The sequence below is a fragment of the Carassius gibelio genome, chromosome A2, assembly GCF_023724105.1.
Source record: "Carassius gibelio isolate Cgi1373 ecotype wild population from Czech Republic chromosome A2, carGib1.2-hapl.c, whole genome shotgun sequence".
In the NCBI taxonomy this organism is placed as follows: Eukaryota; Metazoa; Chordata; class Actinopteri; order Cypriniformes; family Cyprinidae; genus Carassius; species Carassius gibelio.
Genome location: NC_068372.1, coordinates 14760313 through 14783251, shown reverse-complemented (window position 1 = coordinate 14783251; position 22939 = coordinate 14760313). Strand labels below are relative to the sequence as shown.

General features: G+C 38.3%; 1 pseudogene; it reads left to right on the top strand.

Moving 5' to 3' along the window:
* LOC127939778 (kinesin-associated protein 3-like) overlaps nucleotides 1-22353 on the top strand; it is a 42173-nt pseudogene extending 19820 nt beyond the window's left edge.
* The last annotated feature ends 586 nt before the right edge of the window (nucleotides 22354-22939 follow it).

The window sequence follows — 22939 nt, the reverse complement described above, 5'->3', positions numbered from 1 at the left end:
TACATTTTTTTGAATGTTTTTACAGGAAGTCGCTTATGCTCACCAGAGCTGCATTTATTTGATAAAATAAATACATTAAAAACAATACTGGTAATATTGTGGAATATTATAACAATCTAAAATAACTTTATAACTGTATTCCATTTGAATCTATTTTAAAATGTAACATATTCTTGTGAATTGTCAGCATCATTGAATCTTCAGTGTTCAGTCTTCAGTGTCGACATACAAATACTAAATTGTAATAATATTTCACAATATTAATGTTTTACTGTATTTTTTATCAAAAAAATGCAGCCTTGGTGAGCAGAAGAGACTTAAAAAAATCTATATATAAATGTTAATTTATGTTAACTTTTGTTAACTTTTAAATGTTTACTTTTAACCAGTATATGCAGATATAATATAAATATGATGCATTTTATTTAAGCATAAAGCTGCACCTTTAAGGTGTCCTGGAGAATGACGGGGGAAGTCTCTGTCATTGCTGGTTGTCCTACACTGCTCCACACTCAGTGCACCTGGAATCAATCTACTCTGGCTCTGAATGTGCATTTATCAAGATTGACTATTGAAGTTGTTTTTTCCCCTGTATCCCTTTACCAAATCCTTGTTGTAGATAAAAGAAATAGACTTTTGGCTTTGAAAATCTTTCATCGTGTTGTACATAAAAACACATGTTGGACAAAAAAAAAAAAAAAAAACTCTGGCTATTGTCGGAGCAGCTGAGAATAGAAGATGATTCTGTTTGTTTCTTCAGACTAAGCCGTTAAAAGATGAAGTCATTTTGTGTAGCTGTTTATTTCAACATCTAATTTAAGTTGTGTAATGTGTATTTCACTTGTGCCATGTTTGTAACAGGCTGAAATGGACACTGTAGAGAAGTAGAGAAGCTGGCTTGTCTTGTTCTCGGTGCATATTTACTACCTAAACTCACTGATTTGCTGGGTAACTCTTTTTTAACATTCATATTAATGAGACTGGGCCATCTCTCCACTGTAATTGAATTGCACTGTGGTTTACAGCAGGGTTTATTTACTGTTTTCAAACTTTTTGATGCCAAGGATTCTTCACAACAGTAGTTTTACAAGGGAGACTGCCTAAAACCCTCAGTTTGAAATTATGCAGAAATAGTGATCATTATATCTGTACATATCTTACCATTCAGGTGTAAGGTTTTTTTTTTTTTTTTTTCTCCGTGTAGTTCATGTTTTATTCTGACCAAGACTGCATTATTGGGGTGTGACGAGACACTTACCCCACGAGACGAGACGAGACACAAGACTGGGTTCATGAGAATGAGATGAGACAAGACTTTTAGACTGTTTTTTAAAAGAAATCCTCAATGATGAAATATATAGGGGAAAATAGTATTTTATTCAACTGAAAAACACAAAACACAAAAGTGCATTTTGAAATCTGTTTGTACTTTGTACTTCTATTTTAATTGTATGCAGCAATAAACAACAAGTAAAAAAAAAAAAAAAAAATATATATATATATATATATATATATACTGTATATATTCATATACTCAATTCATAAAGCCATGTTTCACAGTTTGAATCTCCTGAATGAATGATTCAATGACAAATACTTTTTGTTTTTAGAGAATAAGTATTTATACCCAAACTGTAAACATTTATTCCAGTACTTCTGTTATTTAAATGTCTGTAACACAGAAACAATGATGTGTGAATGTGTTGCTTTTTCTGGATCAGCAGCAGCATGAATGATTCATTAACATGGGCAGCAGCAAAACGTGCTTCTCACGCTCCACTGACGCTCGCGATATGAAACAGTCGTAATAGACATAACTGAATCGTTGTCATTCAAGAATAAGATTGTGTGAGTGTTTGAATCAAGATCGCAATCTTCAAAAGGATTAATTGCTTAGCTAATATATAAACACTGCAAATTGTTTTGCGAGGATATCGTCTCGTCACATCCCTACTGCATTATATTCAAAAGTGCAGTAAAACAGTAATATTGTTAAATATTATTAAAATTTATAATAAGGGATTTCTGTGATATTCCTGCGAGGGCAAAACAGCAGCCATTTAGATTTCAGTGTCACATGATTCTTCAGTAATTATTCTAACATGCTGATTTGAGCTCAAGAAACATTTTAACAGCTGTGCTGCTGAATATTTTAGTGGAAACCATAATATATATATAATGTTAAATGCATTTCATATATACATTATATACATTGGGGAAGTCGTGGCCTAATGGTTAGAGAGTTGGACTCCCAATTGAAGGGTTGTGAGTTCGAGTCTCGGGCTGGCAGGAATTGGAGAATGCTCCGGGTGTGTGTTCACTGTGTGTGTGTGTGTGTGTGTGTTCACTGCTCTGTGTGTGTGCACATTGGATGGTTTAAATGCAGGGCACAAATTCTGAGTATGGGTCACCATACTTGGCTGAACGTCATGTCACATAAAAAAAAAAAAAAAAAAAAATACATTATGGAAAATCTTTTTCTTTTTCCTCTTTAATTTTATGTGCACTCTCCACCACCTTCTTAATAGGCACCCCTGGACCTGTTTGAAAACCCCTAATTTAGAAAAGCTTGTAGACCAACTCTTTGCACATCTAATCCAAGTAACTTTCTTAAAGCAGTAGATTCGAAATGAACTGGATAATATCATTTTCCTCTTTTCCATTTGAAATAAACCTTTTTGGCCCAGCACATAATGAGCGAAAACTCGCAGTTGCAGAGTGAGGTTAATGGAAAAATTATATATGTAAGGTTTCAAATGAAAGTTATCTTTATATGTGTATTATAAACTCTTTATCTTCAATCTAGAAAGAGACTATATAAGGTTGCATCCAAGGATTTGCGTTGGAAAATCCGTAATGTTGAAATGTTTGAAAACCAGCATATGATCTACATAAGAATAATCCTCTTTACAAGCTGAAAAATATACAGTTACACTGAAACTGAAAACCTGCTTTGGCAGAAGAAGCTGGTGCAAGTGCAGATGATGGAGGTTTGGCTTAAATGATGGCCATTTCTATCAGATACCCTGAATCAAGTGAAGCCGAACACATTTACCCAGTTCTTATGGTCCAGCTAGTCATGTCATAGGAGAATAATTCCTCTGAGTCTGTTTTCATTTTCAGTCGTTCACAACAATCCAACAGCAATATTCCTACATTTCTGTCAGGCACCCACCACAATATTTCTAGTAATTTAATGCATCACATGACATGCATCTCCGTTTTCTGACCAGCTCGAATGACACTTGCCTTGTAAATCCTTCTGGTGATTACATCTAAGGGCTTAAATGTGCGTTTTTTTCAATGTGTTAGCCATTTACGCTTCAACAGTTAGGGCTGAGTTTAAGAGGCTGCCCGGCTGCCGTCGTAAAGTGCAGTCTCCGCTTACTCTGAGGTAAGGCAGCGACGTGGGTCAACGCAGTCTGTGGCCGATAACGAGAAGCACATGTTCCGGCCACCGAGGGCCCGCCCAGGATGGCCCTTGCTTATTAATGTCGCTATGCCTCCTCCTGTGTCCCCAATTAAATAAACTTAGCAAACTTCTTCTCTACCTACTCAGCTTTCCCTCACTCTCTCTTCCTTGTTTATCCTGATATCCCCAGCGGTCACATCTGCTTCTAATCGCCGATGTGATAATGTGTTCTTTAGGGTGTCTTGGGTCCCGACTGCCTCAGTTAGACTTATAATGACTGATTATGGCATTGCTCTATCTGAGTGTTTCCTGTCTCACAGGGGAGTATCAGCATTAGGAAAGAAGTGTTATTAATGAGAGTGTTTGTAGGGAGAAGTGTGAGTGTGTGTGAGGCATGTGTATCTACAGAGTTTGGATTGTAAATGCATACCCCACATGCTCTTCTCTATAATCTCCATGATGAATGACTCGCTTTCAGCACGAGCCAGTATAAATACATTACCTAACTGACCGCGACTGATCAGTTTCAATAGCGCTTGAAAAGTTTACATGTGTTGTGAATCTCTCTGAAGGTTTCTTCTCATCTTTTCTGTAGGTGATGACACACACAAGCACGTAGCGATGCGTATCCTCTATCACATCAGTGTGGATGACAGATCTAAATCCACGTTCATGTATACAGACTGCATTCCTCAGGTCAGCATCTTCTTCACTCTTTTCACTTTTGATTGAGATTGGGGCTTTTGATTATTGATTATTCTGTTGGTTATTTTTGAAATATAGAGGTTATGATATAAAGAAACATAACAAATGACCAAACAAATTAAATTAAATAATATTAAATGGATAGTTCATACAAAAAAAAAAGACAATTCTGTCAAACTTCTTTGAAACATAAACGCAGTAAAAGAAGATTTACAAATTTCATTGGAATTCAATATATGTAAATAACAATATATTCTTCAAAAAATATTATTTTATGTTCCACAGGAGAAAGAAAGTCCAATAGGTTTGGAAGAAAATGAGGGTGTGAGTAAATGATGACCGATTTTTATTTTTATTTTTTTTACTGGGGTGAACTTTTGCTTTAAAAGAAAGCAAACCAAAATTAATTGTTAACAGGAATAGGAAGGATTTCCTGCCAGGACACACACATCATTCCCTTCTCTTATCATAGTGACATGTTACTGTAATCAGATGACGTTTTTCAGTAATGAAGTAATGTAATGAGCCTTTCGCACCGGGCGAACATTTTCATGTGCCTGTAGCTTTTGGCATACATGCTTTTTGGTGTGTTCAAACTGCAGGACTGGACACAGTTTTATTCATAGGAGTGCTTTTTAGGGGAATAAATTAGCTCCTACTTCTGAGAAGATTCTAACTAGCACAATAGGAACTGCAAGTGACGTAAGTCAACGTTGATTGGCCGAACACATGTCATATGAAACTCCAGCACCCACCTTCTTTAAAAGGCATGTAAACATACTTTACATAGACTTACTACACAAACATGGAAAACAGAGATAGATGGACTGACCCCAGATGTGAAAGTCAAAAACCTAAAAAGTTACAGTCTTTATTAGGCCATCTGACTTCAACACCATTAACATGATATTTATCCACTGGAAGGTGAATCTTAGCAGGGGGACCCTGCCAAACAAACTTGTATTTTACCCGCCTCAACACGATTACGCTAGTTTTGATTAGCGATTCAGTTGGGTTTTCTTGTGAAAGCCTGGCATCCCTGAACGGGGGATAATGTTTAAAATGCTGTGCAGTTTTTCACAGTAATGAGGGTCATACTTACACTACCAAAGCATCTCTCCTCTTTCTTCTTTCTTCCAAAAGACAGTCTGCCAGAGGACTCTGGACCTAGATACTACAGAAGTATATTTATACGTCTTGGTATTTAAACCATTAATTAACTCAAACATACATTTTTAAACAATAACCATGTCTAAATTAAACGTAGTCTTTAAATTATTGTAAGTTACTTGGGTGCTGTATGAGTAATACTACATTTGCACTCCTCACAAACAACAGCTCCTTGAATGAAAAAATTAATAATAAAAATGAAAAGGCGAAAGAAATCTCATTCAAACTCGCTGGTCAGAGGTTCAAGCGCGAGTGAGAAAGCTAACTTTAGCCAGATGACAGATAAGAAATGTGTAGTTGTTTAGACAAACAACAATTTCAAGCGATCACAAACAGTCTTTTGAGGTAAAGATAGACACAATAAAAGCTAAATGGCAGAAAATAACGTCCATATAACTATCTAAAACAACATTTCCAGCTTCTCATTCACATCATCGTCCCTGATTTCACACACAATAACAATGACAAAATTGTTTGTTGACTCACAGCACCAGTGTGGGGGAGGCGTGGTCAGGAGGACATAAACTTAATAATATGAATTCATTTAACTTCAAATTTATTCACAGGTTCAGATGTCTACAAATTAGTAGAATCTACTTACATCTAAGTAATGCAGCCAAACTTAAATATTTAAAGAGTTACTCCACCCCAAAATGAAAATTGTGTCATTAATCACTTACCCCATGTTGTTCCAAACCCATAAATCCACTTCAGCTTTTATTTTGATTTTTTTGAGAATTAGGCATATGCAATATTGGACCCACCGGTGGGTCCCCAGAGTTGATGTGGATAAAAGCTTAGTTCGTCTTTGGAACACAATTTAAGATATTTTGGATGAAAATCAGGAGGCTTTTGACTGTCCCATTAAAGGGGTCATATGATGCATTGCAAGTTTCCCTTTCTCTTTGGAGTGTTACAAGCAGATTGTGAATAGAAAAGATCCCTGAAGTTGCAAAGTCTTGAAACCAAAGAGATATTTTTTATTAAAGTTAAGACTCTTTCACGCCCCCCTAAAATGGCTCATTCAAACACGCCCCTCACATGTCTACGTCACTATGTGGAAATATTTGCGTAATGCCGCCCAAATGTTCATTCAAAGAAAGAAACCATGGTTTCCGTAACTGCAGTTAGTGTTCAAGCAGTCATGTCAGGAAGATGCTGTGCGTTTCTTGGAGAAAGCAAAAGCACTTTATTTGGCCTTCTGAAAGTAGATCCGTTTAGGAATCTTTAAGATTACTTAAAAACGCATTTTTTGGACGACCGTTTCGTGAACCTGACTTGACTAAATCAATGTCATTAGTTTAGGTATTTGTTATTGAGTATTGACTGTTCAAATGCAAAATTTTGTTTGTCGTGTGTGTGTGTGTGTGTGTGTGTGTGTGTTTTTTGAGAGAGAGAGAGAGAGAGAGAGAGAGAGAGAGAGACAAGTTCACACAGTGGAGTCAGCTGCAAACACATACGAGGTTCATCACTGTGTCTGTCACAGACTCTGTTCTCCTTTCGGGCTTGAACTGATGGTAAAACTAAGGACATTATTAAACTGTTTTTACATTTATTTTGAAAGATTGAGATTGCGATTATGGAAAGGGACGTTACATTTCCAATGAATGCTTGCTGTGTTCAGCCAATCACAATGCACTGGTTCAGCTGACCAATCAGAGCAGACTGTGCTTGTCGGAAGAAGAACTGTAGAAAATGACTCATTTGAGAGAAGCGGGGTTGTAGAGGAGCGACAATAATATACAGTATTATCAACATATTCTGTTACACCAAATACACCAATAATGATCTTTAAAAAGCATCATATGACCCCATTAACTGCCAAGTAAATTACACTGTCAAAGTCCAGAAAAGTATGAAAGACGTCATCAGAATAGTCCATCTGCCATCAGTGGTTCAACCGTAATGTTAAAAAGCTATGAGAATAATTTTTGCCCATTAAGAAAATAAAAATAATGACTTTATTAAACAATTTGTCTCCTCTGTATCTCTCCGCATCAGTGTAGCGCCATTTTGGAAAATATCAGCTAAACGCCAGACAGCTTATACACTTTTGTCAGCCGTGACACAAGGATGCACTGTTTTTGTTCAAATCAAATCATTCGGTACGTTACCTCGGTTTTAAAGTCACGGTTCGGTTCATTTTCGGTACAGTAAGGGAAAGAAACGGAAACATCAAACTGCAGGTAGTTCATTACTATAAACTTTTTAAACAATTTGTTTAAATTTTTTTGAATACTTTTTAATAAAATATATATAAAATTAAAAAAGAATAAGAAATAAAATACTGCTGCAAAGTTCTCCACTAAATAAAATACACTCAGTCTCAAACCAATATCATATAATAAAATATAATGAAAAATATAACTATGATTACAGTGCAGCATTACCAATCCCAGCTTGTAGGCCTGCTCATATTTAAAAATATAACTTTTCCAAAGTGTAAAGTTGCAGCAACAACAGTTTCAGTTTTTAGACCTGCTCAGATTTCGTTATTTCGTTGGCCCGATGGGAATTAAGAGCAAAGGTCTGTTTAAATGGCGACGGGAGCTGCGTTTGAATTAATAGTTTTTTTCCTAGTTGTAGTGATGTTCACACTCGCGTGATGCCTTTTGAAAACCTTAGACCGGTGACACACTGGCTTATTGCACCTGTCAAACATAGTCTATTTTGCCGTCAATACTGTTGACGGTGTCCTTTATCAGTAGGCTTTATATTTATGCTCAACATGAAGTATAGATATTGTTGTCTTGAAGACAAGATCCAGGTCTGTTGGTGGTCTCCCTCTATGTCACCTACAGTAGCAGCAGCGCACCGTGTCAGGCACGATTATGGTGTGTAAAGACACAGAAAACGCGAAGCAGCCGTCACGCAACTGACACGCAGCAGAAACGCACGCTCACGCCACGCAGCCAGTAGGCGTTTCTCAATGTCAAGGATACTTCCTTGGCAGGACTAATCCTTCCAAGTCACTTCCTTCAGAGGCTAGGCGAGACTACTCTTTAGCTTTTGGAGAACACATAAATGGAACAGGCTAGCAAGTGCACGTAATTGCGTCATTACGTCAGTGAAAAGGTCAGTTTGAATAGTGCTGTGAATGGTATCGCACCATTTGTATTTGTATAATTTACAATATCAATATGGTAGTAATCTGTACTAGCATTTAAACGTTAAACTTTACTTAATTTACTACAGTTATAACAAATGTTTGGTAACATAAATAAAAACCGTTAACACTCCGACTCCGCTAACGTTCAACATTTTTTTTATTTTTGAACAAGATAGCAAAGCTGCGCGCATAGGATTGTGGGTGATTTGAGAGCGCGAAGAGTGCGAAGGATACACATATGCATCCTTTCCTGTGTATGGCATATTTTTTGAATGAAGGACTCAGTCCTTGGTTGAAATTCCGAGGATCCTCGACATTGGAACAGTCCTTCGACAGATTGTCAATGACGTAGCATCCTCGAAATACTGGCTTCCGAGGATCCTTCCTTGACATTGAGAAACACCTAGTGTGTCACCGGCTTTAGAATCAGCTGCAGGGCGGGATTTGCGCTGAACGCGGAGACTTCCGCCACTTAATATGTTCGTTTGGAAACACGAAAATCTAGCTATGTTCCGCGCACAAAATATTGCATTCAGTCATTCGGTACACACGTGCCCCGTACTGAAAGCCCTGTACCGAAACGGTCCGGTACGAATACACGTACCGTCACACATCATATAAATACACATAGAAAATGTTTCCTTGTGTTTCAGCTCAAATTCATTTGTGATTCATTCAAATTCATTGTTGTTGTTTTTTATCATCAAGTGAATTATTAGTTATTAATGTAGATTATAAAAGCTCTTTCTGTGGTTTATTAACAATTTTAACAATTGTAAGTAAATCAGTATATCCTGTGTTCTGAGCATCTATCTATCTATCTATCTATCTATCTATCTATCTATCTATCTATCTATCTATCTATCTATCTATCTATCTATCTATCTATCTATCTATCTATCTATCTATCTATCTATCTATATTGTACTGCACAAGTACTAAAAGGTATGTTGTATTATGCTATTTCGAACCTGTTTTTGCTTATGTGGTGTGTCATGTATGCACTGTATCATGTGTGCACCTCAGCTTATGCTGTAAAGTGGGCTAATTGCAGCACTGTCTTTCTCTCAGATGGCATTAATGAGATAACAGAGCTAATTTAATTGGAGGGGGCGTCTGTGGGGTCACCAGCAATTGCCTGGGTACAATTTCTTTGAAACAACTTCTGCCCGATCGTTGTCATCTTTAAAATGCTTGTCTTCTCTAATTGGGTGAAAATGTCTACCAGATGCTTGTAAAAAAAAAAAAAAAAAAAAAAAAAAACTGAAAAAAAGGTTTAATTCCTCAACCTAATTTTTCTGCCAGTCCACCTGGAGACGGTCAGGGCATGATGTCAGAATAGCTGTGGGACTCCTTGGGGAGGTGTGCTATGCTTTTCTTTCTTTCTTTCTTTCTTTCACTTGCTCATGTTTTTATTTCTTACACTTTTTCTTTTAATCCTCTCATTTGTTTATTTGTAGATTCATTTGTTTATACATTCTTTTTTGTTTGTTTATTCATTTCTTTCTTTAATACATTTGCTCTTTATTTCATTAATTTGTTGTGTCTTTCAGTTGTTCATGCTTTTGTTCCTTTTTTCATTCTTTTTCTTTAGTTCTTTCATTCTTGTGTTTCTTTCTTTATTTTCTTTCCTTTGTTATGTTCGTTCTTTTGTTCTTGGGTTCCAGGGTTCTTGCTTTTGTTTATTTATTTGTTCGTTCCTTCATTCGTTCTTTAGTTTGTTTGTCCTTTCTTTTTTTCTTTCTCATTTTGAAGACTCTCCTGACTCTTCATCGATAGCTTCATCCGTGTTTCCATCCATTTGTGTCTGTGGATCTGGGGTCCCTCGGGTCTGTGCTGGCAGTTAGACTGGACCCTCTTCTGTAAGGGAGGGTTTAGGATTTAGATCAAACGGCCTCGCTGCTCTGGGTTCTGAACTGGCGAGAAGAGGCCCTGCATTGGACCCATTCCTCTGCCACAAAGAGGTCTTGCTATAATTACTCAAAGCTGTTAGGTGTGTGTGTGTGTGTGAGGAAATGCTTGCAGGGCTTATGGAGCTATGAAACCATGGAGAGCTCAGAGACGGAGGTGGGTGGGAGGGGATGACTCAGAGGTACGAGGGAGGGCCTCCCATTGCTGGTAAATAGGAGCAAGCAGGTGCCAGTGAGTCTAGACTGTGTGATTTGGAGGCCTGGGACCAGGTTGTGTGATACTCAATATGGGAAAGGCCTGATTGCTCACTGCTGCCTCTTCACAGGTCTGCGTTGGTCTGTTTGTTCCTTCCTGTTCAACATCCAACTGGCCCACACCACGGCCTGTACCCATTGCAGCCTATGGAGCACCTCTCTCTTCATCTGTTCATGTCCTTATCCCTCTTTTTATCCACACATGCTGAATCCAATCTCCTAAAGATAGGCCTGCCAAGTCTCTCTTACTGGGCTGTTCTCAGCTGCAGCATTGACCTGATTGAAGCGGACTGTGGGATATTTTCTCAATTCTCTCTGGCTTTTGAACAAAATTACAAATAGCAATCCTTTCGCCAACACTGACAGCACTAATACTTCTCCCTGTCAGGAACTGCCTCTATCATAATTTGTTTCTCTTCTTTTGTTTTCCCTCTGATTGTTGCACGATACTCCACATGCAAGGCTCCTCAGTTTTGAAATGTGCTTCAGTAGGGCCATTGTGATATCACTCTCTGAGGACATTTGGAAACCGCAAATGTGCCCTGATCTGACAAACTATTCCAGGGTTCACATTAGATTAAGCTTTTTTTTAAGATACTTGTCTGTCAGACAAGTGTCAGCCCAGATTTAATATTCATCATAAGAATTATACTTACAGTAGATAATCTTATTTAATAAAATATTGATGCCCTGATTCTTTGCTACTTTACATTTGGAAACATAAAAGTTTAGAGGTGAACCTGAAGCATGGCATGCAGTATAAGTGAACTGAAATGAATAAACCGGTCTAAAATGGTCTAAGTTGTGCCATCATCAAGCATCTAGTACACTGTTTCCTGCAGTTGTGATTTAAATGCATTTGCTGTTGCCTCTGTAAAAAGTAAAAACTCTGTCAATGCACAGTTTTGGTGCCCTGTTTTCAGCAGTAAAGAAAGTTTGGAAAACCTCAGAGTTTGTTTCTGTGTGTGAGCAGCTCATGCCAATGCTCTTTGATAATGGTGAAGAGAGAATCAACACAGAACTCATTTCCTTCTGCATCAACCTGGCTGCTAATAAAACTAACGCTCAGATTATCTGTGAGGGTAAGAGCCTGAATCCATTTCTTCTGGAATAACATGCAACACTGAGCAACACTGTCAATACATCTCTGTTTACATGTCATAAAGCATACTTTCACACAGCAGCAACAACTGTTGCTTTTCTGTAATAAATAATACATGAAATCTGCTCAAACTTCTGATCAGTCTCTGCCTGAACATGGTTATTTTATGTTTTGCATGGACCTCTGAAACAGCTCTTCATTGTAAATCAATATTCTGCCATTCAATTAAGAGTCACAAGTTACACATTATAAACTTTTAAAACGTCAAAGCATCATTGAGCATTGTTGAATTGACTTAAGACTTTTAATCATTAATCAAAAATACATAGTGTGGCCACTGGCCAGTAATTATAATAATTATAACTTATTATTCTTTTATATATCTGATAGATCACAAACTTTACAAGAGTTTGGTAATTTCTTCTCTTGTAATCCAATGTTGTGTGAAAAAACGGCCCAACTTTTGTCATCAGCCTCATTAATTAAATGAAACCAATCAACAAACACATTTTTGGTTGTAAGCCATCCATTGGCATTCCTTATTGGAGAAGTATGGAATTTTTCTTTATGATTTTCAGATTTGATCTCTGTTTCAGGCTCAGCAGAGGATGACCTGATGCTGGAGGTGGTGATCATGATGTGTACGGTGTCAATGGACGACTCCTGTGCCGTCATGCTGGCTAAGTCTGGCATCATTACTGCTCTTATTGAGCTGCTAATTGGTAAGCGCGCTGCCAACATTTAAACACATTCATTAACATTGAGCCAGAGCATGAGTGCAAGAATCAGCCGGATCTCCAAACCCTCTCAACGTAAAAACTTTTTCATTATTGCTAGCCATAAAAATAATTTCCAGAAGAAAAGATCAGTGCTGTTTTGTTTCTACTTTTGTTTGGCCGCATTGCAACAGCTGCCCTCCTGCTTTGCGTGTCTGTAGCCACTCAAGTACCAGATTTCAATTTGGCATGCTTTGTTTTCCCTAATGTGATCTGATGAAATGAGTTTTGAAGAGTTTATTTAGACTAAACTAATATTAAATTAGAATAAATCAGAATAAATAAACAGCCCATGGCTGCGTGGGACACGGAGGGCTGGTTCTCGCTTTATGCATTAGGTGCTGGGAAGTGACAGTGTTTTCAGGAACAGGAAAGCACCAGGTTCATGGCATGCATCAGATTTGCTGGTTCTGCTCAATGTGAGCCCTGATTTCAATAAATGCTTGATGGCGGGGCTCTTCCTTGCCATGAAAAGAATAAACGTTTAAGGGGCCAAAGAGGTGGAGTGCCAATAGCAACCGTCCGTCCCAACATATACAGCTCCTCTCAAAGAGAAAAATTGGCCACTTTTTTCCCGCTCCAGACACAATTACATGAACTTCAACATCTGAAATGTTTTTGCACTGCTTGACATATAATATTTTATAACTTTGATCACAACAATGCAATAACAAATCTGACGTTTGTTTTCCTCGCGATAAGCATTATGTGGCAACGCCGCATTGACAGATGCTTGGGTATTGTTTTATTTATACACAACGTTTCAGCACTTGTGTTCATATACTCCTTCAATGGCTCTTTCTCATCTGAAGAGGTGCTGACATGTTCTCTGTGATGTTATTTGTAGCTTGTGCAAAGCTTGTACAGCTCCTTGCTGTAGCGGTATTCAGTTTCTGGTCCCATGGAGCAGCTAGCCTCTTTGCTATCATTCTTCTGGAGGAATTTCGATCCCAGGGGAACGAGAGCGTTCTGAGCCAGATCGAAATTGAAATAAAGGCTTTTATTAAAGTTAGGAGGGGGCAGCTACAACCGCACAGTTCTCCATAGGAGCTTTCTGTATCATTTCAGAGGAAAAGTTGATACTTTCTCCAAATGGCGGCTTCTCACGAGAGCCTTCATACATAAACATGATCCACCGGAGGAGGTTTTGAACGTCAGCTCACATGAACAGGCACCATTGGATAGGAAATGCCTGCGCAGCTGCAATGGAGTGTGTATGTCTGTTGGTTTGCCGTATCGCATTACAGCTTAATGCTGACGTGCAGATATTCTCATGATAAGGACACAATTGTGCCTTCGTATAATAATATGTCTGTGAGGAAGTATTATTGATTGAATCCTTCGGATGAAGCTAAATGATTTATTTCATGAATGTTCTTGATTGATTCAGATATTAAATGCTATTTTTGATGTTCCGTCACAAAGCTTTTTTTAAGGTTGCTTGACAAGACATTTTACAGAAAAAAACCAATACAAGACCAATATCAGACCAGTGGGACTCAAACGCAGACAATGCAGGTTTTCACATGGCATGATGAAATATCAAGACTATTCCCTTAGATGTAGATGCAAATATTTTTCACTTATTGAAACTTGTAATAATAGTAATTGAGGTGACACAATTACAATTATTTTACTGAATTGTGAACTCCTTAACTGTATCTCAAAGAGGCCCCAGCCTACCTCATAGACCTTATGCATGACAAAAATGCGGAGATCCGGCATGTTTGTGACAACACTCTGGACATTATTGCCGTAAGTATCCACAAAATACCCCACTACATATGTGCACTCGAATCCAAATCAGAGACTTCAGTGTGTGTGTGTGTGTGTGTGTGTGTGTGTTTATGTGTGTGTGTGTTCTTGCTCAACGCTGACCATGTGTGTTTACAGTGCCGATAAGATCTCTGCAGTTAATGCTCTCTCACTGACATTAGATAGCAGTAATTGGTGGTGAACCCTTAAGAGGCAGGTTTGTTTGGGGAAGTGTTTCATTCACTTTATTAGCCTGCTCGTTAAGCCCCGGCCACATGAAAGCGTGCGTGTGGGATCTGGTTTGTATCCGTGGTGACAGAGAAAGTGCAGATGTATTGCTCTGGCTCAGCAGACTGACATGTTTGACATTGATATCAAGTATGCGGATTTACATTTTCATCAGCCATTCTATGAAAAATACTTTTTTTCCACATAGGGTCATTTTAAAGTAAGTTTTCTAAATAAGTATAAATTGTAAAAAGTTTATATATTGCATTGCGCCATCTCAAGCTTAATTAATTGATTAATTCAGCAGTTTTGGGGATTCATTTGTACTTTTTATTTTGGTAGTCCACTGCTAGGAATGTTCTAGTGATGGAGTAGTGAAGGCAGTTCATCCAAAGGTATTAAATGATGATAGCATGTTCTCTTTTGGCTGAAGTATTCCTTTTAAAATCGTGGGTGCAGGTTTGTGTGAATGTGTACTCTCACTGGCCCTCTGGGTTTTGCAGCGGGCTCCTAGCCCCGGGCTCCCGCGCAGCTCTGCACTGCTGTCCACATGATGAATGGACAGAGCAGAGAAAAGAGAAACAGGGCTTATTTACTCAGGTTCTGCAACAGGGGGCCTCGGCTGATTAATCCATATTTTCATTCAGCGGAGCAGGCAGCGGCAGGACGCCTCTGTGGCCCTTTAGACCCTGGGACAGAGAGCTGGCCTTGAGCTCTGAGCTCCAGCAGACCCCTCCGTTGCCTCAGCCTAAAGAGCTAATGCCACACTAATAAAAAAAGTGAAGTGCTTTGTCTTAGCAGAGATGGTTTCACTTTTTAATCGCCATTTACGGAGTGAGATTTGTGCAAAAGATGTTCTTCTGCTCTGTGAGAGAGTAACACATTCATTCATTATTTTTCATTGTTTGGTATAGTTTAAGCATTTAACAAAGCTCATTTTCTTAAAGGGATAGTACACCCCATAAAAACTTTGTCATCATTTACCCACCTTGTAACTCCAAAGCTGTGTGACATTTTCTTTTTTCAAGTTTAAGTTTAAGTAATATACCCAAAACATCACGCAATGTAAAAAAAGAAAAAAATCTTCTTTTTTCATGGAATGATCTTCACAAGTACATTTATATTGTTTAAAAATGTAGTAAAAACAGATTCTTGTAAGGTTAGTCATGGCAAGATTATGCTCTCTTTACCAAATACTGGATATTATCAGAGCTGGCTAAACTTATGGCATTCATGAGAAACGCCCACACGAACTTATAAGGCTAACATTTGCTACACATTTTGCTTCTATATAGTGATGCTGCTTTTGATTTCATGTTATCTTTAAGCTCCTTGCAAAAGGGTTTAAAGAATGACTCTTTTCCAACTGCAATCATACCGACCCTAAACTTTTGAACAGTAGTGTATATGTGAATTGATTGATTCATATTTGTTATACACCTAAATAACCAAGGTCTGATTATGTAGTCACACTTCATTCAGTTTCATTAGAACAGGTTCATGTTCTAATGGGGAAGTCGTGGCCTAGTGGTTAGAGAGTTTTACTCCTAACCCTAGGGTTGTGGGTTCGAATCTTGGGCTGGCAATACCAAGTCATAGGTGTCCTTGAGCAAGGCATCGAACCCCCAACTGCTCCCCGGGCGCCGCAGCATAAATGGCTGCCCACTGCTCCGGGTGTGTGTACACAGTGTGTGTGTGTGTTCACTGCTCTGTGTGTGTGCACTTTGAATGGAATAAATGCAGAGCACGGATTCTGAGTATGGGTCACCATACTTGGCTGAATGTCACTTCACCTTTTCACATTCACCTTTAAGATGGAGGCTGATGTAAACAAAGTGGCACACTTGACATGCACCGGGCAGAAAGCATGGCTCTGTGGGCGAGGCGTTGTGTCTGTGGGCTCTACACCTTTAATCACTGACCTCACTGGATTCAGCCAGAGCTCTGTTTCTCTGTGGCACCATCAGCAGCCACAGCCTATAAGGAAAACCCTGCTAAGACAGAAGCCCTCGTTGTGGAATGAAATCAATCTTCTTCAGATGGTGTTAGAAGTCTGTGCAGCGGTAAATGGTCGATTGCCAGGCCTGACCCTCTCCCTCAGATATTCACTGGAAATCTCTGCGTGTAATAATTTTGGTTAGAGGGTAGTAACACATCTCCGGTGAATAAATATACATGTTTGTGTGTGTTCTGCAAAGGAGTATGATGAAGAGTGGAGAAAGAAGATCCAAAGTGAGAAGTTTCGCTGGCATAACTCACAGTGGCTGGAGATGGTGGAAAGCAGACAGATGGAGGACGCCGATCCCTACCTGTATGTAGACGACCCGGACGCCTTGGATCAGTCCGATATCTTCTACAGCGCTGGTTAGAAACCACACATACTGTACGTACACCCCAAATACCCTGCGGAAGAACATGGCTGAGACCACTTGTCTGCTAACACCACTTGATTGACATGCTCTGCCACAACTTGACAGACACAGAAAGTTAAAGCCTTACATTTAGATTTCCAGGCTTTTGCATGGGGATTGTGATGCTGGAGTTGGTGTCATCAAAGGCTTGTCGTAGTGAGAGGTTGTCAGGAAGATAGATGAGGAGAGCAGCTGGGTGGAAGTGGCTCTGCCGGGTCACTGTCTCATACGTTTGTTTGATCTATGTACTCTCTCTGTGTGTGTGTGTGTGTGTGTGTGTGCGTGTGTGTGTGTGTGTGTGTGTGTGTATGTGTGTGTGCAGACGGTATGATGCCCCCTGAGCAAGGCCTCAGTCCAGACTTCTACATCCAGTTCCACTCTCAGAATGGAGACTTCAACACCTGGTGAGTGAGCAGCTGTTACCCTCGTCAGCGTTCCTTGCGTTATATACATGTGTGAAAAGATTTTAGTTTTGACTGTATTTTGTTAATTAATAGTGCTGGCAATTTCAATTTCAATCAAATTTATTTACATGTTATTAAAATTAACTAAAAGAATTTACATATATAAAAAAGATTTTTCTAAGAAAATGATTGAACCATCTATAATTAATCTCAGTCAGTTAAAATACTGAATTGACAGTGCTAATAATGAATGAAGGCAGTTTTTCACCAAAAACTGAAAAAAAGACCAAATTTATTGTAAGTTTCATAACATGGAAACGCATCACACTCCCTTGTAATGATTACTGATATCACATTAATGATGTCACAGCATTGATGCTCATTAACATATGGTTTACATATTAATGCCTAATGATGAAGTTAAGCCTCATTTACATAAAGAAGTCTTAAAGGAGTACTTGACCTGAAAATGTAATTCTGTCATCATGCGTCACTCATCCTCAACTTTGTCTTTCCAAACCTATGTGACTTTTTTGTTTTCTTCTGCGTAACACAGAAGATATTTTGAAGAATTTTTCTTTACATTTCTCAAAATATCTTATTTTACGTTGCACAGAAAAAAAGAAAGTCAAACCGATTTGGATTGTCTTTCTCAAGCTTGTCAGGCTGTTTGCATTCGTACAGTAGATGTTTTAGGCTGTGAATGCTGATATTAGTGGTGGGCATAGATACATTTTTTTAATCTAGATTAATCTCACTGTGATCTTGAAATTAATCTAGATTAATCTAGATTAAAATGGCTCATTCGAATTGCCGTAGCTGGGGACAGCAAGGTCCCGGTGAAGGTTGTACCAGTGGGCCCTGTTTGAAATTGTTGAATTTATATGTTAGTTTGTTTTTATTTATTTGCGCTATTTACACAATGTTTAAGTTCGTAGGTGTCAAGGTACAGAAACCAAATAATTAAATGTAAAATAGCGCTGGATAGTCTTCAATGTAAAAATGAAATATACAATCAAACCTACATTTATTCAGACACCTTCAACATTTCTCATATTATTACAGTTTTGCTATATATATAAACAATTATACCTGGTGTCTGAATAATTTTTGGTTTGACTGTTAAAACTACAAAGTAATTCAGTCAAGAGCAGTAAGTGATTTTCTTTCATTTTCTTGGATTAACATTACAGCAGCCAGTAGTTAAATTAGGCGCAGTCACTTTAAGAGATGATGAATGCATCCAATATAATGCACATCCCATTTTTTTCCTCAACTGTTTACTTTCACTTAAGAAATAACTGACAGTTTATTCGAACATAATTTCCAAGGTGGATATTTTGACATATTTTTGTGAGCCCTGAACACCAGAACACCGTGAGTACCGAATTGAGCTCTTTCACATCTTTTTGTTTGTTCAAACTGCGATTTGTATTTGTTCGTTCAGGTGCAGGAGGGACTTCGAGGAGAACTTCGCAGAAGAGAGCTCGGTTCAGTGTCGCTGTCCATGATAGTTTTTTTTTTTTTGAAACATTGATAATAGCAATAGCATATGAAACTGCTGATATGTTCATGATATTTTATATAATAAGACTGGTTTTTAGGTGTTCTTAAAACAGCAAATCTTCTACATTAAACAATTTTAGCAGCTTTTGTACTTTTCTTTTAATCATTTGGAAAGTATGATCCCAGCTGGCCTACAAAGCACCAGGCTCTATACTCGGACGTTTTCTTGCTCTCTGCAGCGACATTCTTTTGGCCCAATAATAAACATTCCTTTTAAGTCCCATGCAGCCAGATATATTGTCCACATTCCTCTACAAACACACACACAGACAGACACACGAATACAGATGAAATAACATTTCACCTCTCCATCCAGTCCAGTGCTCACTTTGACTCTCTCAGCCTGCCAAAGAGCTGATCTGTGAGGAAACGGATCCTCCGCTTGTGTTCGATATGCAGCTCTGATAGTACATACATACTCTTGTAGTCTAAACTTGCCCTGGTAGTGCATACTTGATGCCATCTATTTCACTGGACGTGTGCTTTGTATGGAGAACGCGCTCCTCGTCGGCCTGTTTGTTTTGGCTGGGTGGGGATCTGGGCACTTTGCAGACTGACGGCTGGGGCGCTGAGTGTCGCAGGGCTGTCATGTGGGTGAAGAGAGAAGCAGGGATCCAGGGGCGAGCTCTCCCGCAGCTCTTTGTAAAGCGATACATTTCAAATATACACTGAGGCTTGGGGGGCAATATTAGGGTCCTGGGATGAATGGATTAATTTGAGTGGGCAGCTTTGAGTGACAGAGGTTACAATAATAATCAAATAGATTTTCAGCCTCTACTTAAGACACTTGTGAAGCGATATGTGTGAACGCAGGCCTTTAGGAGTGGTTTACTTCACGTGCCAACCTGAGAGACAGGTATTTGATGAATTCAAGTGGTCTATCAGGATTCCCATGTGGGTTGCTTGGTATAGAAGTAATAAAATAGCACAGCATTATCAGAAAGTTTAAGTTTCATTCTTAAATGTATATATAAATAAAACCAAGATTGCTTAAAGTAATTTGCATTCTTTGAATGGCAGAATTTCTGTGTTATTGTATTTGAGTATGATTTAGATTAAGAAAATAAAACATTTATTATTATTTCTTTCCAGCAAGGACACAATAAGTTGTTAAAAAGTGTCTATAAAAACATTTATTATGTTAAAAAGATTTCCATTTTAAATAATTGCTTATTTTAAACTTTCTTCAAAGAATCCTATGTGTGTGTGTGTGTGTGTGTGTGTGTATGTATATATATATATATATATATATATATATATATATATATATATATATATATATATATATATAATGGTTTCCAAAAATATATTTAGCAGCACATCTGTTTTCAACATTGATAATAATAAGAAATGTCTCTTGAGCATTGAATCAGCATGTTATGAATCATTTCTGAAGGATCATGTGAGTAATGATGCTGAAAATTCAGCTTTGCTATCATCGGTATAAATTACATCTTAAAATAAATGAAAAACACATATTTTAAAATTGAATACTATATAAAATCTTTTTCAGAACATAAAAATCTTACTGACTCCAAATCTTTAAGACAAAAGTGAGACCACTTTGAATATTGAACATAATGTGTATAATGTATGCATAGTTTTTTTTTTTTTATTGCTGATTGTCCAAAATGTCCAAATCCATCAGGACACACGGTCTGCAGACAGACTTCTGATGTCCCCGAGGAAAACCAGTTCTCTGTGTGCACACATCAGACTGACAAATCCACCTTTATTCAAGCCGTGTGGCACTGTGTGTTCCTAAAGCCTTGGGGAGCTTGGACGAGAACGCAGGAGGAAAATAGAAAAAAGGGATGAAGAAAGGGGAAAAGGGGGTGCTGTTGATTTGACACAGCCAAGGTGGGGCATGTAACCGGAGAAGTGACAGGAACGGGAGATCAAAGCACAGGATGGAGAACAACTTGGAGAAAAAAGGAGGAGGAACGTCCTTTTATAAAAGAGCCGAGACCCGTTTCCTGTACAAACACACTCTTCTGAGCTATGAAACAATGTCTGGTTAACAGGGTCTTTTTTTTATGAGCACCTTTGGCCGTTTCGTCTCCTAGAACTTCAGGGCTGACCTGGCTCCCTATGAGCTGTCAATCCCATCCCCACTCAGTTTTTATTGCCCTGTTTTGGAGCCCCTTGCAGGAAGAGGTGACAGGCTGCCTCATAATTGGATAGGAATGTGCTCGCTACGAAATCACAGGCCATAAATCGAAGACAATATTCACATAAATAAGAATTTTCCTATCAGACTGCTAATTCATTTTTGGGCGTTAATATCATCCTGGTATAATGACGTGTTGATACCAAGTTGAAGCGCAAAATGAACTCCGATAACGCACCGCTATAAATTCTCGGCACAATAAAAGCTTTCCCTCTGTAGGTGATTACCATGAACTCTGGAAGCATGTATTTCTTTCTAAAGAACTTGCTTTCAAGGAATTTAGTCAAAAACAGGCTTAGAGCACCTACAGGTGGCCCCCAAGAGGAATCCCTTTTACCCGCTGCTCAGATTCAGTCTGACAGATCTGACAAGCCAAGAGGAAAACAACATATTTTAGACAGCAGAGTGTGTTAAGAGTGTGTGAGCTAAGAGGAGCTGTGTTTGATTACTGGAGGTCATACGAGGCTAAAAACAACACAATGTAATGTGGGCACATAGGGGCAAGGCAAACAGCTCATAATCTAAAGGATGTAAGCTTGAACCTGTTAGTTTAGAGAGAGGCAGACAGAGCCAACAGTCAGTTTGTTTCTAAAAACTGCAGAACTTTTTTGCCTCTGAAGGAGGGTAAAATGCGTGTCGAGGTGCACACCTCTGCTGTTTTAACTCACTTCTACACATTGAGAAAAATGAAACATCACTGTTGATTTTGTTCAGTCTTAGTATGTTTTTATAAAAACACTGACTCGTCAGATTTACATGAGTATTTTGTACGTCACAGTCTGAATATTTCCCGCCAGTGGCCAATAGCATGCAGTATGTTAAAAGCGTACACTGGTTCAAATCTTGGCATTGCATGGGACAATATGTGTCACTACTGCGGTATTTTGGACAGCATGTAAATGTTTTTAGGGAAGCTTTTTTCATTTTTGTTTTATACTTTATTGTTGTTTTTTATGCCCCTGGCTGTTTTTATTGTTGAGTCCGTCTCTGTTTTGTTTGTTGATTCCATCTTGTTCTTGTTCAAGTACTGTATATTGTTAGTTCATTCATTTTGTCCTAATTGAACTATGGTTTAGTCCTAGTTTAAACTAAGCCCTGTCTGTGAAAGCAGGCCTTGATGAATTAATGTCTAGTTGGCAGCACATGACAATACAAAAGCTGAATGATGTTTCTCCCATCTCTCCTGATAATATGTATGGAAGAAGGCCATCTAGTGCCTCTTAGAGGAAACCTGTTAACAGTAACAGAGTTTATACTCACTTGATTCTCATCTGTTTCCTCATTAATGGAGCCGACGGACGTCCTGCCACTGCCTACGACTTTCGTCCTGTTGAGCTTTCTTCCACAGCTACAGCTCCAACAGATAGAGCTTCTGCATAAAAGCATCTTACCAATCACTACAAGACAACTTCTTCTCCTACAAAACTCAATTGCTATAAACCAGCCAATCTCTTCCAGAAAATGTTAGCCCACCCTTGGATTTAAAAGCAGGATTAATAGCGAGACCCCAGTAAAATGCTTGGTGATGCTTTATAATAACTTTTAATTATTCATTAAGGAAAAGATCAATAGTTCATGTACATTCAAATATGAATGCAAAATGCTATTTTAGGTTGCATTTTATTTTAAAGTACGTGTACTAACATGTACGTATAGTGTACTTACAGTGTATTTATCTAAGAAAGTTCTGGTAATACAAGGTAACTACATGGGGTAGGGTTAGGTTTAGGGGTAGGTTCAGGGGTAGCACATAGTTATTACATAGTTATTGTAATTAATATAATAAGTACATAGTATGTACATGAGAAACAGGACTGTAAAATAAAGTGCTACCCTATTTTATATTCAGATGTATATTCAGAAGCGTACAATTTAATTTGCTTCATGCTTCCACCAAGAAAACTGAGTTACTAATGACTAGAGTTAGATTTAGTTCTCAGAATAGTCTTTATTTATTTTGCCAACC